The sequence below is a fragment of the Brienomyrus brachyistius genome, chromosome 2, assembly GCF_023856365.1.
Source record: "Brienomyrus brachyistius isolate T26 chromosome 2, BBRACH_0.4, whole genome shotgun sequence".
Taxonomy (NCBI): Eukaryota; Metazoa; Chordata; class Actinopteri; order Osteoglossiformes; family Mormyridae; genus Brienomyrus; species Brienomyrus brachyistius.
Genome location: NC_064534.1, coordinates 37,953,454 through 37,970,948, shown reverse-complemented (window position 1 = coordinate 37,970,948; position 17,495 = coordinate 37,953,454). Strand labels below are relative to the sequence as shown.

The 17,495-nt window shown below is 44.1% G+C and overlaps 13 non-coding genes and 2 pseudogenes across 13 annotated transcripts; all 15 read right to left on the bottom strand.

Moving 5' to 3' along the window:
* Positions 1–361: 361 nt before the first annotated feature.
* Positions 362–480, bottom strand: LOC125733024 (5S ribosomal RNA). Its single transcript, XR_007392382.1, has one exon. It is a non-coding gene; the product is annotated as a 5S ribosomal RNA (ribosomal RNA).
* Positions 481–1,560: 1,080 nt separating this feature from the next.
* On the bottom strand, positions 1,561–1,679 carry LOC125736543 (5S ribosomal RNA). Its single transcript, XR_007395821.1, has one exon. It is a non-coding gene; the product is annotated as a 5S ribosomal RNA (ribosomal RNA).
* A 1,074-nt stretch (positions 1,680–2,753) lies between these two features.
* On the bottom strand, positions 2,754–2,872 carry LOC125732595 (5S ribosomal RNA). Its single transcript, XR_007391970.1, has one exon. It is a non-coding gene; the product is annotated as a 5S ribosomal RNA (ribosomal RNA).
* A 1,078-nt stretch (positions 2,873–3,950) lies between these two features.
* Positions 3,951–4,069, bottom strand: LOC125734885 (5S ribosomal RNA). The gene has a single exon (XR_007394187.1). It is a non-coding gene; the product is annotated as a 5S ribosomal RNA (ribosomal RNA).
* Positions 4,070–5,142: 1,073 nt separating this feature from the next.
* Positions 5,143–5,261, bottom strand: LOC125732593 (5S ribosomal RNA). The gene has a single exon (XR_007391969.1). It is a non-coding gene; the product is annotated as a 5S ribosomal RNA (ribosomal RNA).
* A 1,077-nt stretch (positions 5,262–6,338) lies between these two features.
* Positions 6,339–6,457, bottom strand: LOC125730905 (5S ribosomal RNA). The gene has a single exon (XR_007391198.1). It is a non-coding gene; the product is annotated as a 5S ribosomal RNA (ribosomal RNA).
* Positions 6,458–7,533: 1,076 nt separating this feature from the next.
* LOC125733889 (5S ribosomal RNA) lies at positions 7,534–7,652 on the bottom strand. Its single transcript, XR_007393221.1, has one exon. It is a non-coding gene; the product is annotated as a 5S ribosomal RNA (ribosomal RNA).
* A 1,077-nt stretch (positions 7,653–8,729) lies between these two features.
* On the bottom strand, positions 8,730–8,848 carry LOC125732592 (5S ribosomal RNA). The gene has a single exon (XR_007391968.1). It is a non-coding gene; the product is annotated as a 5S ribosomal RNA (ribosomal RNA).
* Positions 8,849–9,925: 1,077 nt separating this feature from the next.
* Positions 9,926–10,044, bottom strand: LOC125732591 (5S ribosomal RNA). The gene has a single exon (XR_007391967.1). It is a non-coding gene; the product is annotated as a 5S ribosomal RNA (ribosomal RNA).
* Positions 10,045–11,122: 1,078 nt separating this feature from the next.
* On the bottom strand, positions 11,123–11,241 carry LOC125733880 (5S ribosomal RNA). Its single transcript, XR_007393213.1, has one exon. It is a non-coding gene; the product is annotated as a 5S ribosomal RNA (ribosomal RNA).
* A 1,076-nt stretch (positions 11,242–12,317) lies between these two features.
* LOC125731565 (5S ribosomal RNA) lies at positions 12,318–12,436 on the bottom strand (annotated as a pseudogene).
* A 1,076-nt stretch (positions 12,437–13,512) lies between these two features.
* On the bottom strand, positions 13,513–13,631 carry LOC125732211 (5S ribosomal RNA; annotated as a pseudogene).
* A 1,101-nt stretch (positions 13,632–14,732) lies between these two features.
* Positions 14,733–14,851, bottom strand: LOC125733528 (5S ribosomal RNA). Its single transcript, XR_007392871.1, has one exon. It is a non-coding gene; the product is annotated as a 5S ribosomal RNA (ribosomal RNA).
* Positions 14,852–15,925: 1,074 nt separating this feature from the next.
* Positions 15,926–16,044, bottom strand: LOC125736355 (5S ribosomal RNA). Its single transcript, XR_007395635.1, has one exon. It is a non-coding gene; the product is annotated as a 5S ribosomal RNA (ribosomal RNA).
* A 1,081-nt stretch (positions 16,045–17,125) lies between these two features.
* Positions 17,126–17,244, bottom strand: LOC125731266 (5S ribosomal RNA). Its single transcript, XR_007391553.1, has one exon. It is a non-coding gene; the product is annotated as a 5S ribosomal RNA (ribosomal RNA).
* Positions 17,245–17,495: the final 251 nt, after the last annotated feature.

Sequence of the window (17,495 nt, the reverse complement as noted above, 5' to 3'; positions counted from 1 at the left end):
GGTTTTTGCATAGAAAACAAAGCGGTCAGTTGAAGAGGAATAATATCAGTACTTTGTTTAAAACTGTGTGTAAAAAGCTGTCTCTTTATCATTAACAATAAGTTGTAAAACGTGAATGGGGAGTGACAGTCTTCAAGTTTGTGAGAAGATCGCGCCCTGGTGGAATAAAGGCACGAACAGCTTACAGCACCTAGAATTACCAGGAAGTATTTAAAGTAAAATGGTGTGTAAAAGCTGCCTTTATGAATGAGAGAAAAATATATATATATATATATATATAAAATAGTAAAATGGAAGGGGAGTGATAGATTTAAATTAATCGTGAAGTGGAGCGCCCCCTGTATAAAGTAAAAGTGAGAAAAGCTTACAGCACCTGGTATTCCCAGGAGGTCTCCCATCCAAGTACTAACCAGACCCTACCCTGCTTGGCTTCCGAGATCAGATGAGATCGGGCGTGTTCAGGGTGGTATGGCCATAAGCGAGAGATGCGACCAAAAACAGCCCTTTTGCATTACACACGTCTATACATGCCAGTTAGTCCCATTGGATCCTACTCCTGGTTTTTTTTTTTTTTTTTATCTGACTCACACTGCAGCCCCACCATCCAATCGGCAGCGCCGGACCCACACCAAACATTCACCAAACTACTCAGCCGGCAGCCTACCACAATTATTCCATTCTTTCCGCATCCGCACACTTCCTTCTTTTTAACTCCTTTTCACTACCGCACAGGTTAATCGCCGCACGTCCCCCGCCGGCAAACATTACTCCTTTGCCTACTGCATGCAGGCTTCTCTTAACGACCCTCTGTTATCAACTCCGCTAACAGCCACAAAATCTCCGCCGCACGAAGCCCACTGGTAGCTGCTGAATCACATGCTTCCCCAAAACGTCGCGCTGTCAGAACACTGGGAGCTACACACGCCAACAAGTCCATACTGCAGGCTGCAGCCAGAACAATTTTCTACATTCAAACATCGACGGCCTCTTCTCTCTAAAAATTCACCAGACCGCTTCTACCACCAGCAAAAAAGTTTCCATCCCTAATTCCTCTGTGATTCCCACTAACCTAAACATTAAGCTGGCATTGAAGGGTGTGAATTACCCCGGCCAATCTGTTCTTTTAAATACAGCTTTTAGCAAGTTTTGAAAGGAGAAGAGCAGAACTTGCTATGCCAATAATATCGAGTCTTCTGTGGCGAAGTGGTTTTTGCATAGAAAACAAAGCAGTCAGTTGAAGAGGAATAATATCAGTACTTTGTTTAAAACTGTGTGTAAAAAGCTGTCTCTTTATCATTAACAATAAGTTGTAAAACGTGAATGGGGAGTGACAGTCTTCAAGTTTGTGAGAAGATCGCGCCCTGGTGGAATAAAGGCACGAACAGCTTACAGCACCTAGAATTACCAGGAAGTATTTAAAGTAAAATGGTGTGTAAAAGCTGCCTTTATGAATGAGAGAAAAAAATATATATATATATAAAATAGTAAAATGGAAGGGGAGTGATAGATTTAAATTAATCGTGAAGTGGAGCGCCCCCTGTATAAAGTAAAAGTGAGAAAAGCTTACAGCACCTGGTATTCCCAGGATGTCTCCCATCCAAGTACTAACCAGACCCTACACTGCTTGGCTTCCGAGATCGGATGAGATCGGGTGTGTTCAGGGTGGTATGGCCATAAGCGAGAGACGTGACCAAAAACAGCCCTTTTGCATTACACGCGTCTATACATGCCAGTTAGTCCCATTGGATCCTACTCCTGGTTTTTTTTTTTTTATCTGACTCACACTGCAGCACCACCATCCAATCGGCAGCGCCGGACCCACACCAAACATTCACCAAACTACTCAGCCGGCAGCCTACCACAATTATTCCATTCTTTCCGCATCCGCACACTTCCTTCTTTTTAACTCCTTTTCACTACCGCACAGGTTAATCGCCGCACGTCCCCCGCCGGCAAACATTACTCCTTTGCCTACTGCATGCAGGCTTCTCTTAACGACCCTCTGTTATCAACTCCGCTAACAGCCACAAAATCTCCGCCGCACGAAGCCCACTGGTAGCTGCTGAATCACATGCTTCCCCAAAACGTCGCGCTGTCAGAACACTGGGAGCTACACACACCAACAAGTCCATACTGCAGGCTGCAGCCAGAACTATTTTCTACATTCAAACATCGACGGCCTCTTCTCTCTAAAAATTCACCAGACCGCTTCTACCACCAGCAAAGAAGTTTCCATCCCTAATTCCTCTGTGATTCCCACTAACCTAAACATTAAGCTGGCATTGAAGGGTGTGAATTACCCCGGCCAATCTGTTCTTTTAAATACAGCTTTTAGCAAGTTTTGAAAGGAGAAGAGCAGAACTTGCTATGCCAATAATATCGAGTCTTCTGTGGCGAAGTGGTTTTTGCATAGAAAACAAAGCGGTCAGTTGAAGAGGAATAATATCAGTACTTTGTTTAAAACTGTGTGTAAAAAGCTGTCTCTTTATCATTAACAATAAGTTGTAAAACGTGAATGGGGAGTGACAGTCTTCAAGTTTGTGAGAAGATCGCGCCCTGGTGGAATAAAGGCACGAACAGCTTACAGCACCTAGAATTACCAGGAAGTATTTAAAGTAAAATGGTGTGTAAAAGCTGCCTTTATGAATGAGAGAAAAATATATATATATATAAAATAGTAAAATGGAAGGGGAGTGATAGATTTAAATTAATCGTGAAGTGGAGCGCCCCCTGTATAAAGTAAAAGTGAGAAAAGCTTACAGCACCTGGTATTCCCAGGAGGTCTCCCATCCAAGTACTAACCAGACCCTACCCTGCTTGGCTTCCGAGATCGGATGAGATCGGGCGTGTTCAGGGTGGTATGGCCATAAGCGAGAGATGCGACCAAAAACAGCCCTTTTGCATTACACACGTCTATACATGCCAGTTAGTCCCATTGGATCCTACTCCTGGTTTTTTTTTTTTTTTTTATCTGACTCACACTGCAGCACCACCATCCAATCGGCAGCGCCGGACCCACACCAAACATTCACCAAACTACTCAGCCGGCAGCCTACCACAATTATTCCATTCTTTCCGCATCCGCACACTTCCTTCTTTTTAACTCCTTTTCACTACCGCACAGGTTAATCGCCGCACGTCCCCCGCCGGCAAACATTACTCCTTTGCCTACTGCATGCAGGCTTCTCTTAACGACCCTCTGTTATCAACTCCGCTAACAGCCACAAAATCTCCGCCGCACGAAGCCCACTGGTAGCTGCTGAATCACATGCTTCCCCAAAACGTCGCGCTGTCAGAACACTGGGAGCTACACACGCCAACAAGTCCATACTGCAGGCTGCAGCCAGAACAATTTTCTACATTCAAACATCGACGGCCTCTTCTCTCTAAAAATTCACCAGACCGCTTCTACCACCAGCAAAAAAGTTTCCATCCCTAATTCCTCTGTGATTCCCACTAACCTAAACATTAAGCTGGCATTGAAGGGTGTGAATTACCCCGGCCAATCTGTTCTTTTAAATACAGCTTTTAGCAAGTTTTGAAAGGAGAAGAGCAGAACTTGCTATGCCAATAATATCGAGTCTTCTGTGGCGAAGTGGTTTTTGCATAGAAAACAAAGCGGTCAGTTGAAGAGGAATAATATCAGTACTTTGTTTAAAACTGTGTGTAAAAAGCTGTCTCTTTATCATTAACAATAAGTTGTAAAACGTGAATGGGGAGTGACAGTCTTCAAGTTTGTGAGAAGATCGCGCCCTGGTGGAATAAAGGCACGAACAGCTTACAGCACCTAGAATTACCAGGAAGTATTTAAAGTAAAATGGTGTGTAAAAGCTGCCTTTATGAATGAGAGAAAAATATATATATATATAAAATAGTAAAATGGAAGGGGAGTGATAGATTTAAATTAATCGTGAAGTGGAGCGCCCCCTGTATAAAGTAAAAGTGAGAAAAGCTTACAGCACCTGGTATTCCCAGGATGTCTCCCATCCAAGTACTAACCAGACCCTACCCTGCTTGGCTTCCGAGATCGGATGAGATCGGGTGTGTTCAGGGTGGTATGGCCATAAGCGAGAGGCGTGACCAAAAACAGCCCTTTTGCATTACACGCGTCTATACATGCCAGTTAGTCCCATTGGATCCTACTCCTGGTTTTTTTTTTTTATCTGACTCACACTGCAGCACCACCATCCAATCGGCAGCGCCGGACCCACACCAAACATTCACCAAACTACTCAGCCGGCAGCCTACCACAATTATTCCATTCTTTCCGCATCCGCACACTTCCTTCTTTTTAACTCCTTTTCACTACCGCACAGGTTAATCGCCGCACGTCCCCCGCCGGCAAACATTACTCCTTTGCCTACTGCATGCAGGCTTCTCTTAACGACCCTCTGTTATCAACTCCGCTAACAGCCACAAAATCTCCGCCGCACGAAGCCCACTGGTAGCTGCTGAATCACATGCTTCCCCAAAACGTCGCGCTGTCAGAACACTGGGAGCTACACACACCAACAAGTCCATACTGCAGGCTGCAGCCAGAACTATTTTCTACATTCAAACATCGACGGCCTCTTCTCTCTAAAAATTCACCAGACCGCTTCTACCACCAGCAAAGAAGTTTCCATCCCTAATTCCTCTGTGATTCCCACTAACCTAAACATTAAGCTGGCATTGAAGGGTGTGAATTACCCCGGCCAATCTGTTCTTTTAAATACAGCTTTTAGCAAGTTTTGAAAGGAGAAGAGCAGAACTTGCTATGCCAATAATATCGAGTCTTCTGTGGCGAAGTGGTTTTTGCATAGAAAACAAAGCGATCAGTTGAAGAGGAATAATATCAGTACTTTGTTTAAAACTGTGTGTAAAAAGCTGTCTCTTTATCATTAACAATAAGTTGTAAAACGTGAATGGGGAGTGACAGTCTTCAAGTTTGTGAGAAGATCGCGCCCTGGTGGAATAAAGGCACGAACAGCTTACAGCACCTAGAATTACCAGGAAGTATTTAAAGTAAAATGGTGTGTAAAAGCTGCCTTTATGAATGAGAGAAAAATATATATATATATAAAATAGTAAAATGGAAGGGGAGTGATAGATTTAAATTAATCGTGAAGTGGAGCGCCCCCTGTATAAAGTAAAAGTGAGAAAAGCTTACAGCACCTGGTATTCCCAGGAGGTCTCCCATCCAAGTACTAACCAGACCCTACCCTGCTTGGCTTCCGAGATCGGATGAGATCGGGCGTGTTCAGGGTGGTATGGCCATAAGCGAGAAACGTAACAAAAAACAGCCCTTTTGCATTACACGCGTCTATACATGCCAGTTAGTCCCATTGGATCATACTCCTGGTTTTTTTTTTTTTTTTATCTGACTCACACTGCAGCCCCACCATCCAATCGGCAGCGCCGGACCCACACCAAACATTCACCAAACTACTCAGCCGGCAGCCTACCACAATTATTCCATTCTTTCCGCATCCGCACACTTCCTTCTTTTTAACTCCTTTTCACTACCGCACAGGTTAATCGCCGCACGTCCCCCGCCGGCAAACATTACTCCTTTGCCTACTGCATGCAGGCTTCTCTTAACGACCCTCTGTTATCAACTCCGCTAACAGCCACAAAATCTCCGCCGCACGAAGCCCACTGGTAGCTGCTGAATCACATGCTTCCCCAAAACGTCGCGCTGTCAGAACACTGGGAGCTACACACACCAACAAGTCCATACTGCAGGCTGCAGCCAGAACTATTTTCTACATTCAAACATCGACGGCCTCTTCTCTCTAAAAATTCACCAGACCGCTTCTACCACCAGCAAAGAAGTTTCCATCCCTAATTCCTCTGTGATTCCCACTAACCTAAACATTAAGCTGGCATTGAAGGGTGTGAATTACCCCAGCCAATCTGTTCTTTTAAATACAGCTTTTAGCAAGTTTTGAAAGGAGAAGAGCAGAACTTGCTATGCCAATAATATCGAGTCTTCTGTGGCGAAGTGGTTTTTGCATAGAAAACAAAGCGGTCAGTTGAAGAGTAATAATATCAGTACTTTGTTTAAAACTGTGTGTAAAAAGCTGTCTCTTTATCATTAACAATAAGTTGTAAAACGTGAATGGGGAGTGACAGTCTTCAAGTTTGTGAGAAGATCGCGCCCTGGTGGAATAAAGGCACGAACAGCTTACAGCACCTAGAATTACCAGGAAGTATTTAGAGTAAAACGGTTTCTAAAAGCTGCCTTTATGAATGAGAGAAAAATATATATATATATAAAATAGTAAAATGGAAGGGGAGTGATAGATTTAAATTAATCGTGAAGTGGAGCGCCCCCTGTATAAAGTAAAAGTGAGAAAAGCTTACAGCACATGGTATTCCCAGGATGTCTCCCATCCAAGTACTAACCAGACCCTACCCTGCTTGGCTTCCAAGATCGGATGAGATCGGGTGTGTTCAGGGTGGTATGGCCATAAGCGAGAGATGCGACCAAAAACAGCCCTTTTGCATTACACGCGTCTATACATGCCAGTTAGTCCCATTGGATCCTACTCCTGTTTTTTTTTTTTTTTTATCTGACTCACACTGCAGCACCACCATCCAATCGGCAGTGCCGGACCCACACCAAACATTCACCAAACTACTCAGCCGGCAGCCTACCACAATTATTCCATTCTTTCCGCATCCGCACACTTCCGTCTTTTTAACTCCTTTTCACTACCGCACAGGTTAATCGCCGCACGTCCCCCGCCGGCAAACATTACTCCTTTGCCTACTGCATGCAGGCTTCTCTTAACGACCCTCTGTTATCAACTCCGCTAACAGCCACAAAATCTCCGCCGCACGAAGCCCACTGGTAGCTGCTGAATCACATGCTTCCCCAAAACGTCGCGCTGTCAGAACACTGGGAGCTACACACACCAACAAGTCCATACTGCAGGCTGCAGCCAGAACTATTTTCTACATTCAAACATCGACGGCCTCTTCTCTCTAAAAATTCACCAGACCGCTTCTACCACCAGCAAAGAAGTTTCCATCCCTAATTCCTCTGTGATTCCCACTAACCTAAACATTAAGCTGGCATTGAAGGGTGTGAATTACCCCGGCCAATCTGTTCTTTTAAATACAGCTTTTAGCAAGTTTTGAAAGGAGAAGAGCAGAACTTGCTATGCCAATAATATCGAGTCTTCTGTGGCGAAGTGGTTTTTGCATAGAAAACAAAGCGGTCAGTTGAAGAGGAATAATATCAGTACTTTGTTTAAAACTGTGTGTAAAAAGCTGTCTCTTTATCATTAACAATAAGTTGTAAAACGTGAATGGGGAGTGACAGTCTTCAAGTTTGTGAGAAGATCGCGCCCTGGTGGAATAAAGGCACGAACAGCTTACAGCACCTAGAATTACCAGGAAGTATTTAAAGTAAAATGGTGTGTAAAAGCTGCCTTTATGAATGAGAGAAAAATATATATATATATAAAATAGTAAAATGGAAGGGGAGTGATAGATTTAAATTAATCGTGAAGTGGAGCGCCCCCTGTATAAAGTAAAAGTGAGAAAAGCTTACAGCACCTGGTATTCCCAGGAGGTCTCCCATCCAAGTACTAACCAGACCCTACCCTGCTTGGCTTCCGAGATCGCATGAGATCGGGCGTGTTCAGGGTGGTATGGCCATAAGCGAGAGATGCGACCAAAAACAGCCCTTTTGCATTACACACGTCTATACATGCCAGTTAGTCCCATTGGATCCTACTCCTGGTTTTTTTTTTTTTTTTATCTGACTCACACTGCAGCACCACCATCCAATCGGCAGCGCCGGACCCACACCAAACATTCACCAAACTACTCAGCCGGCAGCCTACCACAATTATTCCATTCTTTCCGCATCCGCACACTTCCTTCTTTTTAACTCCTTTTCACTACCGCACAGGTTAATCGCCGCACGTCCCCCGCCGGCAAACATTACTCCTTTGCCTACTGCATGCAGGCTTCTCTTAACGACCCTCTGTTATCAACTCCGCTAACAGCCACAAAATCTCCGCCGCACGAAGCCCACTGGTAGCTGCTGAATCACATGCTTCCCCAAAACGTCGCGCTGTCAGAACACTGGGAGCTACACACACCAACAAGTCCATACTGCAGGCTGCAGCCAGAACTATTTTCTACATTCAAACATCGACGGCCTCTTCTCTCTAAAAATTCACCAGACCGCTTCTACCACCAGCAAAGAAGTTTCCATCCCTAATTCCTCTGTGATTCCCACTAACCTAAACATTAAGCTGGCATTGAAGGGTGTGAATTACCCCGGCCAATCTGTTCTTTTAAATACAGCTTTTAGCAAGTTTTGAAAGGAGAAGAGCAGAACTTGCTATGCCAATAATATCGAGTCTTCTGTGGCGAAGTGGTTTTTGCATAGAAAACAAAGCGGTCAGTTGAAGAGGAATAATATCAGTACTTTGTTTAAAACTGTGTGTAAAAAGCTGTCTCTTTATCATTAACAATAAGTTGTAAAACGTGAATGGGGAGTGACAGTCTTCAAGTTTGTGAGAAGATCGCGCCCTGGTGGAATAAAGGCACGAACAGCTTACAGCACCTAGAATTACCAGGAAGTATTTAAAGTAAAATGGTGTGTAAAAGCTGCCTTTATGAATGAGAGAAAAATATATATATATATAAAATAGTAAAATGGAAGGGGAGTGATAGATTTAAATTAATCGTGAAGTGGAGCGCCCCCTGTATAAAGTAAAAGTGAGAAAAGCTTACAGCACCTGGTATTCCCAGGAGGTCTCCCATCCAAGTACTAACCAGACCCTACCCTGCTTGGCTTCCGAGATCGGATGAGATCGGGCGTGTTCAGGGTGGTATGGCCATAAGCGAGAGATGCGACCAAAAACAGCCCTTTTGCATTACACACGTCTATACATGCCAGTTAGTCCCATTGGATCCTACTCCTGTTTTTTTTTTTTTTTTTATCTGACTCACACTGCAGCACCACCATCCAATCGGCAGCGCCGGACCCACACCAAACATTCACCAAACTACTCAGCCGGCAGCCTACCACAATTATTCCATTCTTTCCGCATCCGCACACTTCCTTCTTTTTAACTCCTTTTCACTACCGCACAGGTTAATCGCCGCACGTCCCCCGCCGGCAAACATTACTCCTTTGCCTACTGCATGCAGGCTTCTCTTAACGACCCTCTGTTATCAACTCCGCTAACAGCCACAAAATCTCCGCCGCACGAAGCCCACTGGTAGCTGCTGAATCACATGCTTCCCCAAAACGTCGCGCTGTCAGAACACTGGGAGCTACACACACCAACAAGTCCATACTGCAGGCTGCAGCCAGAACTATTTTCTACATTCAAACATCGACGGCCTCTTCTCTCTAAAAATTCACCAGACCGCTTCTACCACCAGCAAAGAAGTTTCCATCCCTAATTCCTCTGTGATTCCCACTAACCTAAACATTAAGCTGGCATTGAAGGGTGTGAATTACCCCGGCCAATCTGTTCTTTTAAATACAGCTTTTAGCAAGTTTTGAAAGGAGAAGAGCAGAACTTGCTATGCCAATAATATCGAGTCTTCTGTGGCGAAGTGGTTTTTGCATAGAAAACAAAGCGATCAGTTGAAGAGGAATAATATCAGTACTTTGTTTAAAACTGTGTGTAAAAAGCTGTCTCTTTATCATTAACAATAAGTTGTAAAACGTGAATGGGGAGTGACAGTCTTCAAGTTTGTGAGAAGATCGCGCCCTGGTGGAATAAAGGCACGAACAGCTTACAGCACCTAGAATTACCAGGAAGTATTTAAAGTAAAATGGTGTGTAAAAGCTGCCTTTATGAATGAGAGAAAAATATATATATATATAAAATAGTAAAATGGAAGGGGAGTGATAGATTTAAATTAATCGTGAAGTGGAGCGCCCCCTGTATAAAGTAAAAGTGAGAAAAGCTTACAGCACCTGGTATTCCCAGGAGGTCTCCCATCCAAGTACTAACCAGACCCTACCCTGCTTGGCTTCCGAGATCGGATGAGATCGGGCGTGTTCAGGGTGGTATGGCCATAAGCGAGAAACGTAACAAAAAACAGCCCTTTTGCATTACACGCGTCTATACATGCCAGTTAGTCCCATTGGATCATACTCCTGGTTTTTTTTTTTTTTTTATCTGACTCACACTGCAGCCCCACCATCCAATCGGCAGCGCCGGACCCACACCAAACATTCACCAAACTACTCAGCCGGCAGCCTACCACAATTATTCCATTCTTTCCGCATCCGCACACTTCCGTCTTTTTAACTCCTTTTCACTACCGCACAGGTTAATCGCCGCACGTCCCCCGCCGGCAAACATTACTCCTTTGCCTACTGCATGCAGGCTTCTCTTAACGACCCTCTGTTATCAACTCCGCTAACAGCCACAAAATCTCCGCCGCACGAAGCCCACTGGTAGCTGCTGAATCACATGCTTCCCCAAAACGTCGCGCTGTCAGAACACTGGGAGCTACACACACCAACAAGTCCATACTGCAGGCTGCAGCCAGAACTATTTTCTACATTCAAACATCGACGGCCTCTTCTCTCTAAAAATTCACCAGACCGCTTCTACCACCAGCAAAGAAGTTTCCATCCCTAATTCCTCTGTGATTCCCACTAACCTAAACATTAAGCTGGCATTGAAGGGTGTGAATTACCCCGGCCAATCTGTTCTTTTAAATACAGCTTTTAGCAAGTTTTGAAAGGAGAAGAGCAGAACTTGCTATGCCAATAATATCGAGTCTTCTGTGGCGAAGTGGTTTTTGCATAGAAAACAAAGCGGTCAGTTGAAGAGGAATAATATCAGTACTTTGTTTAAAACTGTGTGTAAAAAGCTGTCTCTTTATCATTAACAATAAGTTGTAAAACGTGAATGGGGAGTGGCAGTCTTCAAGTTTGTGAGAAGATCGCGCCCTGGTGGAATAAAGGCACGAAGAGCTTACAGCACCTAGAATTACCAGGCAGTATTTAGAGTAAAACGGTGTGTAAAAGCTGCCTTTATGAAAGAGAGAAAATAAAAATATATATATAAAATAGTAACATGGAAGGGGAGTGATAGATTTAAATTAATCGTGAAGTGGAGCGCCCCCTGTATAAAGTAAAAGTGAGAAAAGCTTACAGCACCTGGTATTCCCAGGAGGTCTCCCATCCAAGTACTAACCAGACCCTACCCTGCTTGGCTTCCGAGATCAGACAAGATCGGGTGTGTTCAGGGTGGTATGGCCGTAAGCGAGAGATGCTACCAAAAACAGCCCTTTTGCATTACACGCCTCTATACATGCCAGTTGGTCCCATTGGATCCTACTCCTGTTTTTTTTTTTTTTTTTTTATCTGACTCACACTGCAGCCCCACCATCCAATCGGCAGCGCCGGACCCACACCAAACATTCACCAAACTACTCAGCCGGCAGCCTACCACAATTATTCCATTCTTTCCGCATCCGCACACTTCCTTCTCTTTAAGTCCTTTTCACTACCGAACAGGTTAATCGCCGCACGTCCCCCGCCGGCAAACATTACTCATTTGCCTACCGCATGCAGGCTTCTCTTAAAGACCCTGTTATCAACTCCGCTAACAGCCACAAAATCTCCGCCGCACGAAGCCCACTGGTTGCTGTTGAATCACATGCTTCCCCAAAACGTCACGCTGTCAGAACACTGGGAGCTACACACGCCAACAAGTCCATACTGCAGGCTGCAGCCAGAACAATTTTCTACATTGAAACATCGACGGCCTCTTCTCTCTAAAAATTCACCAGACCGCTTCTACCACCAGCAAAGAAGTTTCCATCCCTAATTCCTCTGTGATTCCCACTAACCTAAACATTAAGCTGGCATTGAAGGGTGTGAATTACCCCGGCCAACCTGCTCTTTTAAATACAGCTTTTAGCAAGTTTTGAAAGGAGGAGAAGAGCAGATAATATGCCAATAATATCGAATATTCTGTGGCGAAGTGATTTTTGCATAGAAAACAAAGCGGTGAGTTTAAGAGGAATTATATCAGTACTTTGTTTAAAACTGTGTGTAAAAAGCTGTCTCTTTATCATTAACAATAAGTTGTAAAACGTGAATGGGGAGTGACAGTCTTCAAGTTTGTGAGAAGATCGCGCCCTGGTGGAATAAAGGCACGAACAGCTTACAGCACCTAGAATTACCAGGCAGTATTTAGAGTAAAACGGTGTGTAAAAGCTGCCTTTATGAATGAAAGAAAAAATATATATATATAAAATAGTAAAATGGAAGGGGAGTGATAGATTTAAATTAATCGTGAAGTGGAGTGCCCCCTGTATAAAGTAAAAGTGAGAAAAGCTTACAGCACCTGGTATTCCCAGTAGGTCTCCCATCCAAGTACTAACCAGACCCTATCTTGCTTGGCTTCCGAGATCAGACGAGATCGGGCGTGTTCAGGGTGGTACGGCCGTGAGCGAGAAAAACTACCAAAAACAGTCCTTTTGCATTACACGCCTCTATACATGCCAGTTAGTCCAAGTGGATCCTACTCCTGTTTTTTTTTTTTTTTTTATCTGACTCACACTGCAGCCCCACCATCCAATCGGCAGTGCCGGAACCATACCAAACATTCACCAAACTACTCAGCCGGCAGCCTACCACAATTATTCCATTCTTTCTGCATCCGCACACTTCCTTCTCTTTAACTCCTTTTCACTACCGCACAGGTTAATCGCCGCACGTCCCCCGCCGGCAAACATTACTCCTTTGCCTACCGCATGCAGGCTTCTCTTAATGACCTTCTGTTATCAACTCCGCTAACAGCCACAAAATCTCCGCCGCACGAAGCCCACTGGTAGCTGCTGAATCACATGCTTCCCCAAAACGTCGCGCTGTCAGAACACTGAGAGCTACACACACCAACAAGTCCATACTGCAGGCTGCAGCCAAAACAATTTTCTACATTCAAACATCGACGGCCTCTTCTCTCTAAAAATTCACCAGACCGCTTCTACCACCAGCAAAGAAGTTTCCATCCCTAATTCCTCTGTGATTCCCACTAACCTAAACATTAAGCTGGCATTGAAGGGTGTGAATTACCCCGGCCAACCTGCTCTTTTAAATACAGCTTTTAGCAAGTTTTAAAAGGAGGAGAAGAGCAGATAATATGCCAATAATATCGAATATTCTGTGGCGAAGTGGTTTTTGCATAGAAAACAAAGCGGTGAGTTTAAGAGGAATTATATCAGTACTTTGTTTAAAACTGTGTGTAAAAAGCTGTCTCTTTATTATTAACAATAAGTTGTAAAACGTGAATGGGGAGTGACAGTCTTCAAGTTTGTGAGAAGATCGCGCCCTGGTGGAATAAAGGCACGAACAGCTTACAGCACCTAGAATTACCAGGCAGTATTTAGAGTAAAACGGTGTGTAAAAGCTGCCTTTATGAATGAAAGAAAAAAAATATATATATAAAATAGTAAAATGGAAGGGGAGTGATAGATTTAAATTAATCGTGAAGTGGAGTGCCCCCTGTATAAAGTAAAAGTGAGAAAAGCTTACAGCACCTGGTATTCCAAGTACGTCTCCCATCCAAGTACTAACGAGACCCTATCTTGCTTGGCTTCCGAGATCAGACGAGATCGGGCGTGTTCAGGGTGGTACGGCCGTGAGCGAGAAAAACTACCAAAAACAGTCCTTTTGCATTACACGCCTCTATACATGCCAGTTAGTCCAAGTGGATCCTACTCCTGTTTTTTTTTTTTTTTTATCTGACTCACACTGCAGCCCCACCATCCAATCGGCAGTGCCGGAACCACACCAAACATTCACCAAACTACTCAGCCGGCAGCCTACCAAAATTATTCCATTCTTTCCGCATCCGCACACTTCCTTCTCTTTAAGTCCTTTTCACTACCGCACAGGTTAATCGCCGCACGTCCCCCGCCGGCAAACATTACTCCTTTGCCTACCGCATGCAGGCTTCTCTTAATGACCTTCTGTTATCAACTCCACTAACAGCCACAAAATCTCCGCCGCACGAAGCCCACTGGTAGCTGCTGAATCACATGCTTCCCCAAAACGTCACGCTGTCAGAACACTGGGAGCTACACACACCAACAAGTCCATACTGCAGGCTGCAGCCAGAACAATTTTCTACATTCAAACATCGACGGCCTCTTCTCTCTAAAAATTCACCAGACCGCTTCTACCATCAGCAAAGAAGTTTCCATCCCTAATTCCTCTGTGATTCCCACTAACCTAAACATTAATCTGGCATTGAAGGGTGTGAATTACCCCGGCCAACCTGCTCTTTTAAATACAGCTTTTAGTAAGTTTTAAAAGGAGGAGAAGAGCAGATAATATGCCAATAATATCGAATATTCTGTGGTGAAGTGGTTTTTGCATAGAAAACAAAGCGGTGAGTTGAAGAAGAATTATATCAGTACTTTGTTTAAAACTGTGTGTAAAAAGCTGTCTCTTTATTATTAACAATAAGTTGTAAAACGTGAATGGGGAGTGACAGTCTTCAAGTTTGTGAGAAGATCGCGCCCTGGTGGAATAAAGGCACGAACAGCTGACAGCACCTAGAATTACCAGGCAGTATTTAGAGTAAAACGGTTTCTAAAAGCTGCCTTTATGAAAGAGAGAAAAAAAAAAAAAATATATATATATATATATATATATATATATAAAATAGTAAAATGGAAGGGGAGTGATAGATTTAAATTAATCGTGAAGTGGAGCGCCCCCTGTATAAAGTAAAAGTGAGAAAAGCTTACAGCACCTGGTATTCCCAGGTGGTCTCCCATCCAAGTACTAACCAGACCCTACCCTGCTTAGCTTCCAAGATCAGACGAGATCGGGCGTGTTCAGGGTGGTATGGCCGTAAGCGAGAGATGCTACCAAAAACAGCCATTTTGCATTTCACGCGTCTATACATGCCAGTTAGTCCCATTGGATCCTACTCCTGTTTTTTTTTTTTTATCTGACTCACACTGCAGCCCCACCATCCAATCGGCAGCGCCGGACCCACACCAAACATTCACCAAACTACTCAGCCGGCAGCCTACCACAATTATTCCATTCTTTCCGCATCCGCACACTTCCTTCTTTTTAACTCCTTTTCACTACCGCACAGGTTAATCGCCGCACGTTCCCCGCCGGCAAACATTACTCCTTTGCCTACTGCATGCAGGCTTCTCTTAATGACCCTCTGTTATCAACTCCGCTAACAGCCACAAAATCTCCGCCGCACGAAGCCCACTGGTAGCTGCTGAATCACATGCTTCCCCAAAACGTCGCGCTGTCAGAACACTGGGAGCTACACACACCAACAAGTCCATACTGCAGGCTGCAGCCAGAACAATTTTCTACATTCAAACATCGACGGCCTCTTCTCTCTAAAAATTCACCAGACCGCTTCTACCACCAGCAAAGAAGTTTCCATCCCTAATTCCTCTGTGATTCCCACTAACCTAAACATTAAGCTGGCATTGAAGGGTGTGAATTACCCCGGCCAATCTGTTCTTTTAAATACAGCTTTTAGCAAGTTTTGAAAGGAGAAGAGCAGAGCTTGCTATGCCAATAATATCGAGTCTTCTGTGGCGAAGTGGTTTTTGCATAGAAAACAAAGCGGTCAGTTGAAGAGGAATAATATCAGTACTTTGTTTAAAACTGTGTGTAAAAAGCTGTCTCTTTATCATTAACAATAAGTTGTAAAACGTGAATGGGGAGTGACAGTCTTCAAGTTTGTGAGAAGATCGCGCCCTGTTGGAATAAAGGCACGATCAGCTTACAGCACCTAGAATTACCAGGAAGTATTTAGAGTAAAACGGTTTCTAAAAGCTGCCTTTATGAATGAGAGAAAAAAAATATATATATATAAAATAGTTAAATGGAAGGGGAGTGATAGATTTAAATTAATCGTGAAGTGGAGCGCCCCCTGTATAAAGTAAAAGTGAGAAAAGTTTACAGCACCTGGTATTCCCAGGTGGTCTCCCATCCAAGTACTAACCAGACCCTACCCTGCTTAGCTTCCGAGATCAGATGAAATCGGGCGTGTTCATGGTGGTATGGCCGCAAGCGAGAGATGCTACCAAAAACAGCCCTTTTGCATTACACGCCTCTATACATGCCAGTTGGTCCCATTGGATCCTACTAATGTTTTTTTTTTTTTTTTATCTGACTCACACTGCAGCCCCATCATCCAATCAGCAGCGCCGGACCCACACCAAACATTCACCAAACTACTCAGCCGGCAGCCTACCACAATTATTCCATTCTTTCCGCATCCGCACACTTCCTTCTCTTTAAGTCCTTTTCACTACCGCACAGGTTAATCGCCGCACGTCCCCCGCCGGCAAACATTACTCCTTTGCCTACCTCATGCAGGCTTCTCTTAACGACCCTCTGTTATCAACTCCGCTAACAGCCACAAAATCTCTGCCGCTCGAAGCCCACTGGTAGCTGTTGAATCACATGCTTCCCCAAAACGTTACGCTGTCAGAACACTGGGAGCTACACACGCCAACAAGTCCATACTGCAGGCTGCAGCCAGAACAATTTTCTACATTGAAACATCGACGGCCTCTTCTCTCTAAAAATTCACCAGACCGCTTCTACCATCAGCAAAGAAGTTTCCATCCCTAATTCCTCTGTGATTCCCACTAACCTAAACATTAATCTGGCATTGAAGGGTGTGAATTACCCCGGCCAACCTGCTCTTTTAAATACAGCTTTTAGTAAGTTTTAAAAGGAGGAGAAGAGCAGATAATATGCCAATAATATTGAATATTCTGTGGCGAAGTGGTTTTTGCATAGAAAACAAAGCGGTGAGTTGAAGAAGAATTATATCAGTACTTTGTTTAAAACTGTGTGTAAAAAGCTGTCTCTTTATTATTAACAATAAGTTGTAAAACGTGAATGGGGAGTGACAGTCTTCAAGTTTGTGAGAAGATCGCGCCCTGGTGGAATAAAGGCACGAACAGCTGACAGCACCTAGAATTACCAGGCAGTATTTAGAGTAAAACGGTTTCTAAAAGCTGCCTTTATGAAAGAGAGAAAATATATATATATATATATATAAAATAGTAAAATGGAAGGGGAGTGATAGATTTAAATTAATCGTGAAGTGGAGCGCCCCCTGTATAAAGTAAAAGTGAGAAAAGCTTACAGCACGTGGTATTCCCAGGCAGTCTCCCATCCAAGTACTAACCAGACCCTACCCCGCTTAGCTTCCGAGATCAGACGAGATTGGGCGTGTTCAGGGTGGTATGGCCATAAGCGAGAGCTGCGAACAAAAACAGCCCTTTTGCATTACACGCGTCTATACATGCCAGTTAGTCCCATTGGATCCTACTAATGTTTTTTTTTTTTTTTTATCTGACTCACACTGCAGCCCCACCATCCAATCAGCAGCGCCGGGACCCACACCAAACATTCACCAAACTACTCAGCCGGCAGCCTACCACAATTATTCCATTCTTTCCGCATCCGCACACTTCCTTCTCTTTAAGTCCTTTTCACTACCGCACAG